At 41.6% G+C, this 12,036-nt stretch overlaps 1 protein-coding gene across 1 annotated transcript in view; it reads left to right on the top strand.

Moving 5' to 3' along the window:
* LOC134648684 (T-box transcription factor TBX6-like) overlaps positions 1–12,036 on the top strand; it is a 47,407-nt gene that overhangs the window by 17,849 nt on the left and 17,522 nt on the right. The gene's annotated exons all lie outside the window — the stretch shown is intronic.

Below are 12,036 nucleotides of genomic sequence, written 5' to 3' on the forward strand. Positions count from 1 at the left end.
GTTTATGAGTGAAAGACGCAATCGCGGCTCACATCTCTAGTTCACGATTTCATATCGTACGGACGAGCGAAGCTCATTCCAGCGCTTGTTTTAACAGAAATACCGATTAATTGATTCGATCTGTGTCGTAATTAAAATGGGTGATTAGGGCGCGGGGACCGGCGCCGGCGCTCAAAGCGTCGCCGCCGACATTCCTTTTGTTTTACCACGGGTCGTTTGTCGCCTGCGCAGCGCGGGCATAGCGCTGTCCCTGTCGCGCGGCGGGCGTGGCGCGTGCGTGCGAGCGGGAGGCGCGCGGGCGCCGGCCCCCTGCGGCGCCGCCGGCCGCCCGCCGCGCGCCCCGCCCAGTGCACGCAGCACTAATAATCAGATTATGACAGCCCGCCGTCGCTCGCTTCCACTGCTCCCAGCCTCGTCTCCACCAGTGACACTGTGGCGAGGAGCTGCCAACGGCTCAGATCAAAGATATTGACTATCGGCGGCCCGCTTAGCGCTCCACCCGAATACTAAACTGACATAATGCTTCATAATTTTTGACTATAACATTATCTGATCTAACATGATTGAAAATGTTCTGCGCTAACGCAATAAGCACTCGTGCGAGAGACGTCAATTACGTACCCACCATGTAATAAGCGTGGTAGTGCGCCAGCTAAGTGCCAAAGTCCACTATACCGTAAACTGCTTCAAACACCTTAATACCTATCTACAACGACGTTGTTTGTACACCTTTTAAATTGATTGAAACCGTTTACTATAATGAAGGCTTAGTTAAAATCTCAGAGTATTTGTCATTGGACAAAAGCGTAGCGTCATTGAATGTAATGGGTAATTCCGGCTAAAAGGAGCAAGCGCCGGGAATCCGAAGCACGCGCCGATCATATCGCGAGTTGTCATATCTCCAGGGAACTCCGGCGGATGGCGTCATTTGTCACGGGCACAGGCAGGACGCTCTCCATCGCGGCCATCATTCGCGCTGACTCGGCAACTCTCCTGTCGCCCAGCAAACTATCGCGCGCACGACGAATGATCCATCATGAATTCATGACCGCGCAGTCATCCCAGGCTCCCGAGCCTTTTTGCTCCAGCCTAAAACAATCGACGAATCGTGAAAAAACAAACACGAAAACTATAATTCGAATTTAGAATGTAAAAAATATGCGTTCCGACATCGGGCATGATTTGTTTTTTGCCGGGCCGCGGACTGATGATAATTTCTCATTAGGTTATAACATTTTTGTCGGTCGAAACGTCGTAAATTCCTCGAATAATTTAGGGAAGAAAGTGGTCGTGTTGAAGATGTTTTGTTTTTATGGCGCCAACGGGCAGCGGGTTAGATCGGTATCTCCCGATACAAGCATTTAACCCATGTTACGTGGAACTCGGGGATTATTCTCACGGCCTGCTAACAAATTTTAATGTCTCCGCATGCCGAATTCCGGCAATCAATTGAACCTTGCCTTTGACATTCTTTCAAAGCGTCAACTCTTTAATGTATTTTTTGGAGCCAGCAATTATTGTAAGCGGGGTTCGTCGTATAGCACTTAAGTGTAGTAATCGCAGCTTGAGAACGCCCACCTCTGCTCGTCGAGACACTCCTGGCAGCACTTGAGGTGACTTGGAGTGGCGAGCCGGGAGCAGCTACTGTCACACAGTAGGGGCTCGAGATAACAGCGCCCCATACAAGTTTTCACGTATACAAAACGTGCTTGGAGCTACGTGCCCATAACTTGTGGTTTATTCTTAACTGGGTTTTTGATATTGTTCCTGAACGTCCTGACAAGACACTGTCATTTGTTAAAATTAAGTGTAACATGATTGTGTAAGTACATAATTTGTTTAAAGAAGCTTGAAATCTATATTAAAGTTAAGTAATTTAACGATGACTCAGATCTGTAGCTTGATAGAGTATTATGTATTTCTTTCTTATTCTCGTTTCATAATTGTAGTTTAATACTGATTAAAAAAATTACTGAATTAATTTACATACCTTCTTATTAATGTCTATAAAACGACTTTGAGAGCTTTTGTCACTTTATTTATACCCTTGCATTGGTACCAAGAGGAAAAAATTGGTCTCCAAGAAGCAGTTATGAGTAGAACAGGGTGCGTCGTCAATCATATCTCATAACGACTTTAAAATCGTGTCACGTACGATCCAGATCATATCGAGTTACAGTAGGTACCCACAAGGTACCAACTTTGTACTTGGATCTGTGAATTTGTTATATTTCACGCTAGATTCTAGGGAGTTGATTTGAAACTGGTGAATCTTTTAGATAAAACAGTTGGTTGATTATTAAATTGGGTATTTTTAAATATTATAATAATTTCTAATAATAACTTACCTAATACCTAAACATTGTTATTTTCATTTATATTAAATATCTATTTAATATTAGAACTCTTATTTATTTAACGAGCTTTTAATTTAAATACAGTTCTACTATGTAATATAAAAAATCGTGATAGATATGTCTGTCAACTGCTCCCGTTTTATTCCTAAATAGTTTGAGTCTGTTCGGAAAGAGAAGTGTCGTGGAATGTATTTGGGCCCCATACATTCCATTCCACGACTCTTCTCTTTCTCCACGACTCTAAATAGGTACATAAGTCTACTTATCTATACTCATATTAAGCAGCCTAATTCAACATGTGCGAAGGTTTCACACAAGCCATATCCTAAAGGTCTGAATCACTGGTTCCTTTTATTAAACAGACGTAGGTCAACTTTCCACTGGTGCACAAACTACGTGGTTACCATGAACCACCCGCCCTGGACCCGATAACATCAGTCGCGCGTCTACAATACTCGCGCATGTAAATGTGGAGCTGGCGCCATGCTTGGCTTGTAATATCGGCTGTCTATACTGCGATGCACTCATCATATTTTATTGTCTTTAAATGTTAAGGTTGATCGTGTCATATAAACCTTTAGATGAGACAAATATGTGGATTAACTTGACGTTAAGATTACATATTTTCTCAGGTGTTCCTTTATTTTAGTGTCGAGTACGTTGCAGAGTATGATTGCAAGATGTCTTCTTAATTTAACACTTCCTTTCACTGTGTACGTAAGTAGTAATGGCTCAAGGATTGTACCTATGTATGCTCAGCCGTACCCGGCAATGTAAACTGATGTCACCGACTTTCTTTCTTTTCTGTCTCGTGCAGTAATCCCATCTGAGCCGTGGGTGTGGTGCCACCCGCGCTTCGTGGCCGGGATAGCATCGCGGCGCATCGCGATCGTATCGCGCGGCTACCGTCGATAGAGCGGGAGGGACACGATTCTCGCATAAAACTGGTGTCATGCCACGATGGGAGCTTTGATGAATACGAATCTCGGCTGATTCTGGGAGAATGTGGGCTGGACTGGGTGTAGGAATTTGTTTGAAGCGCTAGTCGTGAAGTTCATCGGAGTTTCTCGCTCTTTGAGGAAAAAGCGGTCCTTGCTTCCCTGCATGTGCGTGGGATGGTCAAGGCGCTACATATAATTTTTCTCCAAGTATCAGACGTTTGCTTGCTAAAAATGATAGTAAGTGCTTGTAACTTAATGATCAGTTGCTACTTATGCTAATATCAAACAAATATAAATACAGGTCAGGTAAATTGAAACGTGACTATATAAGGACATCTTCCTGCACTCAAAATATGTAGGTACCTATTAATATACCTACTCAATAGTAGGTTTTTTTCAGGTGCGTTTGACTGCTTGTTTTCTTACCAATCGAATACTAGCCCCGTTAAATTTGCACCTATTAAAATTATAGTGCAGTAACTAAGTAATTTTATAGCTTAAATGCGATCTGCAGATACTGACAACAAAGTAAAAACCACACGCAACATCACACTTTCCACATATACGGGTGCCGCTAGCTTTTACTGCATTCTTAAGACCAATAAAACACCGTTTACAGCAAACATCACATCGTAACACCCGACAAATTGGCCGAGACAGCGTTTTCCGTGAAATGTGTAACAAGTGTTCAATGTCAATAGCACGGAGTGGGATGTCGCAATCCATCCACTAATTGTCCCGACGCGTCCGCGGCGCGTTTGAACCACACATTAGCTCAGCCTTGGCGCGATTCCGCGTATCGCTGAGTGTTGAGAGGGAAGCGAGGAGCGGACTTTTGGAATTAAACACTCTGGACATGAGATCCTGAAGATGCGCTGACAGTTAAGTTGTCCCAACAGCAACGGCGTACTGCATACAGTTAATACAAGTCTCCAAAGACTAGATGACAGTTTGGGCGAACACCTTGACTGTGTTGTCACCTTGGTATAAGAAAATTCAGATCAGTTAAAAAAGTACAAAAGGCAGAACAAATACGCAGCGACGGTTTGTTAAAATGTTTCTTCGTATGATGTGATGAATTAGGCTCATTTTTTACGGGAGATAGATTGCTGGTAGGTATCTATGTTTGTCTTGGAGTTTGCTTACAAATTGAAGCTGTTATTTTAGTAATCAATTAAGAAACGCGTGATTATTTCCAGAAATTTCAGCTAATCTGTAATTTACTAACGTATTCTGCGAACCAAACATAGTAGCCGTCACTTCCTAATAAAGGTGTAAGGGAAGCCGTAGCCAAAATTCCTCGAAAACGACATAAACGTAGGTAATGTAACGTAGACGGTCATTATCAGTACCTATTTACTTAGTAAATACCTACCTCATATGATACAAAAAAATGTGTCGGTTAAACATGATGTAATGATACTAATGACTATTAGCATTTAGCACTAATTACAGTAATGACATGTCTGTTGTAGGTCTTGAAGTTGTGCTACTGCATAATGATTAATGGACATGTTTTCCTGTATCCCCAGAAGTGTACCTATGATTTATTCCCTTTGGTTTGGAGTAAATTTCCCCGAACCAGGCATGGCTCACTCCGCGATTTCGTCGCTTTGCTACAGGTAGCTAAAAGTACATCCGTTCCGCCCCAATTTTGAGGAAAGCCATAAGCCGCGCGTGGCGCTGTCACCACCTAGCGGCCATATCTGTGCTGATCGTAACAGACGCGTTTTATTAGAGAGTGAGTCTTCTGTACTTAGTACTATTATTTATTCTGTGCCCGAACGCGAACTGCGTGTTTTTCTGTCACACCGACAATAAATAGATTATTAAATGAGAACAGGAACTGCGACTATCCTACGAATTGATGGCTCGGTTAATTTATTTGTCGTACGACCTCTATATAAATGTTAGACAAAGATCGACCCAACCCAGATGCGATTATATCTAATTAGGTGCACCTTGCCTTAACCTTTTTTTTATGGAAAATTGTACATATTCATATTTTAAGTGGAGACCTGTCTTATAAACAACATTTCAATAGAGCCAAAGAATTGATCACATACCGAGTTTATTGGTTTAGCGCTGGAGAGCTTCTTATCCCGACCCAGGGAAGACAGCTCTGTCTTTCCTATCCACGACTGCTCGCTAGCTATCCTTACTTACACCACACACACCAAATTAATATCAATTAACACACACTGGCTTAATTGAGAATCGGCGCAGACTCGCGTGCGGCGGCCTCTTTGTCGGCGCGAGTGAGCTGCGTGTACGCAGCGTAAGGATTAAAATCCGCGCCGTATCTCCCTTTCGCTTCTTCGAAAATCCTAAAATACTGGCGCCATTCATTTTCACCACTCAACCGAAAACACACCTTATACTCCAACCCATACGTCTTTAATTACCCTGTCGGTTGTTCTTGGAAGACAGTAGCTCGGTTCTAGGGATATCGCGGCATCACGGTACGACGAGCGAAGATCCTGTGCCTGATTGATAGTCGTTTGTTCTGTGCTCAACGTGTTTCGCGTATGTTTCCGCGTATGACTGACAGGCTATTAGCCTATAGACATAAGTTCTAGATGTAATTATGGTCATTTGAAAGACAAATGAGCTGTCGGCTTCCGGAACTTTGGTGGGTGGTCGGTTGACCAACGAACGAAACAACGCTCTTTTTTACGACTTGCCTTATACTTTCTTATGCATAGGTTTATGATTAACATTTCATATGTGAGTGGTGGTCAATAACCTCGGTTGTGCTTTATAGAGCAGACGCGATCGTTTTCTAAAAAACTGCAATAAGATGACTAAAATTCGCCACCAAAATGTCAAGGTATAAAGAAATCAGATAGGTACTTAAATAAGTAGGTAATTTTGAGAAAGTTTAATCCTCAATCAGGAAGTGCCACAGCGACGGTAACTTTGCTTTGCTTTTTAAAGATTTTACGATAAGATAATCAAAGTAATATAAAGTGTCGTGTTTATTGCAATTTTTTACCCACGATGCGTGGGCGGCAACTTTAAATACTGTCACAAATCCACAAAACCATTGTACCGTTTATTTGTATTTGACCGACGGACAAAAACACGATAAGCTATTACGATTCAACAGCTACTATCTTGATCTCTATCTGAGATAAAATCTCCTGTTTGAGGTGATCATCAATTCTTCCTTATATCGTAGCTTTGACAGGATTATAATTAGAAACTGTCCGTCCTTATGGTTTGTCGTTTTTAATGTCACTAGTCGGGTCCCATACTGCGCTCGCATTTCATTAAGATGCAGGTTAAAAAATGGTGAGTTCTCATAAAACGGTGATTTATTTGGGGTCGGGAGCTAACGAGCGATCGCCACTGGTCCGTCTTGTACAATCGGCAACAAAAATATCCCTTTTTAAGGATATCCCAAATGGCCTTAAGCATTGGATATTAAAGGCGAGTTTAAATGTTCATGGGCATGTTTTATCCTAAAATACGTGTGGAGGGTTGCACAATCGTTTCACGCATGATTAGGTACGTGTAGTTTCGATTCAGATTTTGGATTTAATTTGAATTAGGAAATTGGATCGTCCACTGTTTTATTCACATTTGAAACTAACATGCTCGTTTATTAGTCCAATTCAATAGATTGGAAGAAATGTAATAGACGTTAACATGCTATTCATGCTATCAATCTACTTATTGTATCGTGAATTGAAAATGACGTCACAATGTATTAGTCACTGTTTGAATAACGGCAAGTACAAGTACTAAAAGCAATTACCTCTTTAAAATAGGTACCTATCGGTGTCTAAACGGGCCGTTGTCCGAACGTCAAAAGGCGCATAATAGCCTATAGATGGCGCAGATAACCGCTTTGGCGGCGCTCTGTCAACTGATTTACCGCGCGCTTGTCGGCCCTTGCCCTCGCAATTTACGAGCAGCCCCGACCCGGCCGGCGCCGGCGCCTGTACTCAAGCGAAATTAACTTCGCACTTTTTACTCATCCAAATAAAGTAGCACTTTAACCATCCATCATCGAGAGCTACTTGGATTAAATAAATATGAAGCTTTATTAACCAAAGCGCTTTAAATCAAAGAACCAATATCAATATTTAAGGCTATCACACTGATTGCCGGTATCGACCCGGCAGAATCAATAGGGGATAACATCAAAAGTTAATTAGGAGAGGCTTTATAATATGCGACCGTAATACAATCTCGTTGCAATTAAACGCAAGCTTGTTGGCAAAAGCGCGCCGCGGTGATTAAAAATTTCCAATTTCACCTACGGCGGTGTGGAGGCAGTAAATTTGGCGACGAGTAGCGCATAAACATGTCACAGGTGCGCGCCGCGGGCGTGCTTTGTCCCGTAATGTCCCAGCTCACACCCCGTCGCCGCCTCGGTCTCTCTGGCCTGACATTCCCGCCGCTTACCTTCAGAGAACCAATATAAATAGGATCTCGGATCCGTAACAACTACTCTTGCTCCTATACCGGTGTGCTCGAGGCGATTGCTCTGTAAACTAGAAGGATTAACCACCCTGTCTCAGCGCTCCTTCCGACATGACACTAACGGGTAAACGGCCCGTCTCTTAGCATAATGCCCACATTCGATACTTCAACGCTCATTAGAATTCACTCTGACGCAAGCATTTACCTGTTTTTATTATTTACCACCTGGAACCTGTCCGCAAAAACTGGCAGAAAATGCCGATAAATAATATAATAATATAATAAAACGTTTTTTTGTCGCGATCGTTATGATTGAAGGTGGTGTCGCTGATTTTAGACAAAGGACGACAGATAGAAGATGCCCATCAATATGCTAATACGGCGTTGCAGCGCTCGAGACGATTCCGAGATTTTTTTGTGGCCGCCCCTAAATTGGTTTATTTGTTTTGTTACGAGCATATTTCTTTAAAAGTGTAGTTTGTTTGGTTTGCGGAGGCGCTCGAGCGCATATGGAACTTGTATCTTACAAATATAAAACATTATGGAAACATTTTAAATGCGGTTAAGTTTTTTATGCGCGAATTTTTATTGACTGTCAATTTTGACATCCGCGTCTTAACAGGATATTTGGGAGTGAATTAACATAGTACTTTTATCGGAACCGCCTCTGGTGTGTAGTGGAGCATTGTAATCGTTTTAGCTGATTCATCGACAACATCAGTTCCGTCCTGGCTAACAACCCACTTAGCTGAAACAACAATGACGGGGCCTGCCGCGGGCGATATCAATTTGTGGTTGCGCGGGCGCGGGCGATGCCCGTAATAGTATTGTCATGCGCGCGTTTAGCCGCTCACACTGCCCATTACGATAGCTGCACGCGAGGCATCAATTAACACATAAGATTACAATTTTTTTGTACCCACCACCGCAAAAACTAGCGTTTATTAGCTATTTGCAGACAATGTTGACATTACATCTCGTTTACGATTCAATGTCACGCGATTATAATTGATAAGCTAAGTACCCGTAGCTACAAAGCTTCTTATAAGTTTTGCGGTAGGACAAAAAGCAAGGGTCGAGTCGTGGGATCAACGCGCCGGCCGCCGATTCACACGGCCCGCTCTCACAGGGTTAGTGAACAATTTGACACTTCCAGGTGTCCAATTTTTTATCAGCTCGGAGCATGTAAGAGTATTTGCTCAGCCTCACATCTGGGTGGACGAAAAAACTGGCCGGACTTCTCGTATGAGCGCTAATGAGCGAGGGTTATACTGGATATATGCATTCTTATGTTTTGGCTCTCGAGAATTGGAGAGTTTGTTTATCTTTGTAGTTACAGCCCGTAGTGTAAATGAAGCAGATGTCGTGGGACGTGGGACAAAGCCGGGGTTGTCGCGTTAACGATCGCTGCTCCTTCACATTGAACTTGACGATAAAAAGACCATGAAATTAGCAGTAAAGATAACTGGCGTGGGGTAGGTTAGGAGGAAACGGGCGGTGATGAGTAACGCAACAAAGACTCAACTAATCTACTGGTTGCTTGTTTAATGTCTCGTAAATCTCAAGAGTTTTACAACATTTCTCTAACCGTAGATAGGAAAGTAATCAAATGAAAGGCTAAATAGAATCACACAGGTTAGTCTAAATATTTTAATATTGTTAATTAACGAACCTGTCTTTACTTTACTTAAAAGTTTAACGAACTTAAGTCACCAAGACCACAATCAGATTTTAACAGAATATTTTTTTAGTTCTATTACTAATATTGAGTTCGCATCATCCACCACAAGAAGTGTTTAAATCGGTTTTTGCCGGTTTTCGAGTGCGGATGTTACAGCCGCGGCGGATGTGGCAGTTTCGGCTAGGGTTGTTCGCGCCTCTGTGCGGCAATTGGCAGGTTGTTACCGATTTACGACCCACTCTTAAGTTTATTCATCGTTGCGGTGGTCCTATTGTTCTGCATACTCTGTGGGCACCGCCCGCGACGGCCGGCCCATTCGATTTCAATTTGACTTAACTTCTATCCTTCGCTATCTTGTTGGTTAGGCAATAAGTAAAAGCGAGAGAATAAAGGATAGGTTTATTGTTTTCAAACTGTAAATCAAAGATTCATTATAGTCTAACGATTTAATAGTGCTATTTTTTTTGTAGACGTGGGTATAACAGTTGCATTAATACTGTAGGACACCTACTAATACTTAAATAAAAACTATTCCAAGTTGCAAATGAATTCGAGTACCTACCTACCAAAACATAAGCTTTTTAAATTTGTCTCGTATATGTATAACAAAAACCAGGTAATGTTTCTATTAATTCCTGTGATACGTACCTACCTGATGAGACTGTTTCTATTCCATTAAAATTTCCATACCCACCGCGGACATTTCAACTTCTTATCATTGTAGCATTACATTCGCAACTTCAACTTTATTATATGTCTAACAAGGTAGCTTTTAGAATAAATAATTGATTTTTATACGCGTTTGAGGCGTCGCTATTCAATCGTCACTTTGTCGGCGGCTTCAAAGATGGTCCTATCTGTACCGATAGGGCGTACGGTAGTCAGGGATTTGTCAATGTAAGTACGGTCAACAGAGAAGGCGTCGACGCACACTTTGTATTGAACACATATTTGTAAAAGTGACATGTTTGGGGCGATCTGTAAATATTGTCTGTGTAAGATGGTAGACACCAAACGTCTGCCGAGGTATGGGTGCCTAAGCTTTATGCGTAATTTTGTAGTTTTGACTTTTGTGGAAAAATGCATTTAGTTTCTTGGGCTTAATATTATTGTAGACTTTGTGGCAAATGAGTATGAGACCAATTTCTACTTCTAATTTGGTCGCCGCAATTCAATTCTTCTTTTAAAGCTGCCGTTTATAACTTTTCATAATTGTTTCATACAACTAATATTACAACTATTTTGCATTAAGCTCCAGCAATAAAACTTAGAGCAAGCCAGGTATTTATTGGTGCTCCGATTGCTAAGTGCTTGTCGCTACTCTGATACGTAAGGCAGTAGCGGGCATCGTAAACTCTTAATGGAGGCTAATTCAGGCTGTTAATTGAGCTTCGGCTGTTATCAGTGGCCTGCATTAGCGGTAGCCCTGTGTTAAATCGCTTACTAACTCCAAAACGAACATTCGTCTTAATGAACCACTATAAAGTGTAACCTCAAGATCATTAACAACTTTCCGTCAAAGACCACGCTTACACTGGTTGACTTGATGCCAAAGTTGGCTTGCGCTTGATGAGGAATGAAATAACAGCCTTGGCCCCCGGGGGCGGCTGATAACGGCGTTATGACTGATGGAGGCTGCGCTTTTGGGAATGCGTGAAGGTTCTTATGAAATGTAGATAATTTTGTATTATTGAGGGTTATTGGATTGAGTGTTGGGTTCGGTTAATGTGTCTGCTGAGTAGTTTGGTACTTTTTAATCTAAGTAAAAAAAAATTGTGACTGCCTTTTGTTTGAACTTACATATATAATGACAACCGATGATTTTTAGATAGAAAACTTCGAATTAAAACTTCCTATTTATTTAATATTAAGTATTAACCAAAGCCATTCACAAAAACTGGGCATGTTAGGTAAATATATGTATATTTGAAAGAGATAGTGAATTTGATAACCTACAATTCTACTCCACCATAAACTAAATTTGATTGATTACATCGACCAATATTTACAGCACCATCACCATTTAAAAGTATCAATAAAGCAAAATCCGCAAAACAAAGCATTAGGCACCGCTAATCAGTCGTGGGCGGTCAGCGATAAGGCAGGCGCCAGATGCATCCCGTTTATGACCAGTCGCTTAGCTGAATAACAGGTGCCAAAAGCTACTTTACCGTCACTTTACACGTATCACACGCTTTATAATTACAATAAAACCATTGTCCAATAGGAAATTTGTTATCACCTTCTTTTGTCTCGATTTCGTGAATTGGAATTTATGGTTTATTTCTTTGTGAATTAAGTTGGATGGTGTTATGCAGGACAGATGCTTTGTCAACACTATAGAGGGCCTCCCACGCTCGCACGCTCCAAAGTAGTGCTTTGATTGCTTGTGTTTGTCATCTTGGACGACACAATTGTCGCTCTTGACAAACAACAGAGATGTCATAAAATTGACGCTTGTGTTCACAACTTGAGACACCAGACAAGTTCTTTTATATCCTTAAGAGTCTGATGAAAATTTTTACGGAGTAATCTTGAGCCATTTGTCAACACTACAAATTTGAAGAACTTACTTTAAGAATAATGTTTTCCACTGACCTGATAATATACAAAAATAAAAATACTT

This window comes from Cydia amplana, chromosome 6, assembly GCF_948474715.1.
Source record: "Cydia amplana chromosome 6, ilCydAmpl1.1, whole genome shotgun sequence".
NCBI classification, from domain to species: Eukaryota; Metazoa; Arthropoda; class Insecta; order Lepidoptera; family Tortricidae; genus Cydia; species Cydia amplana.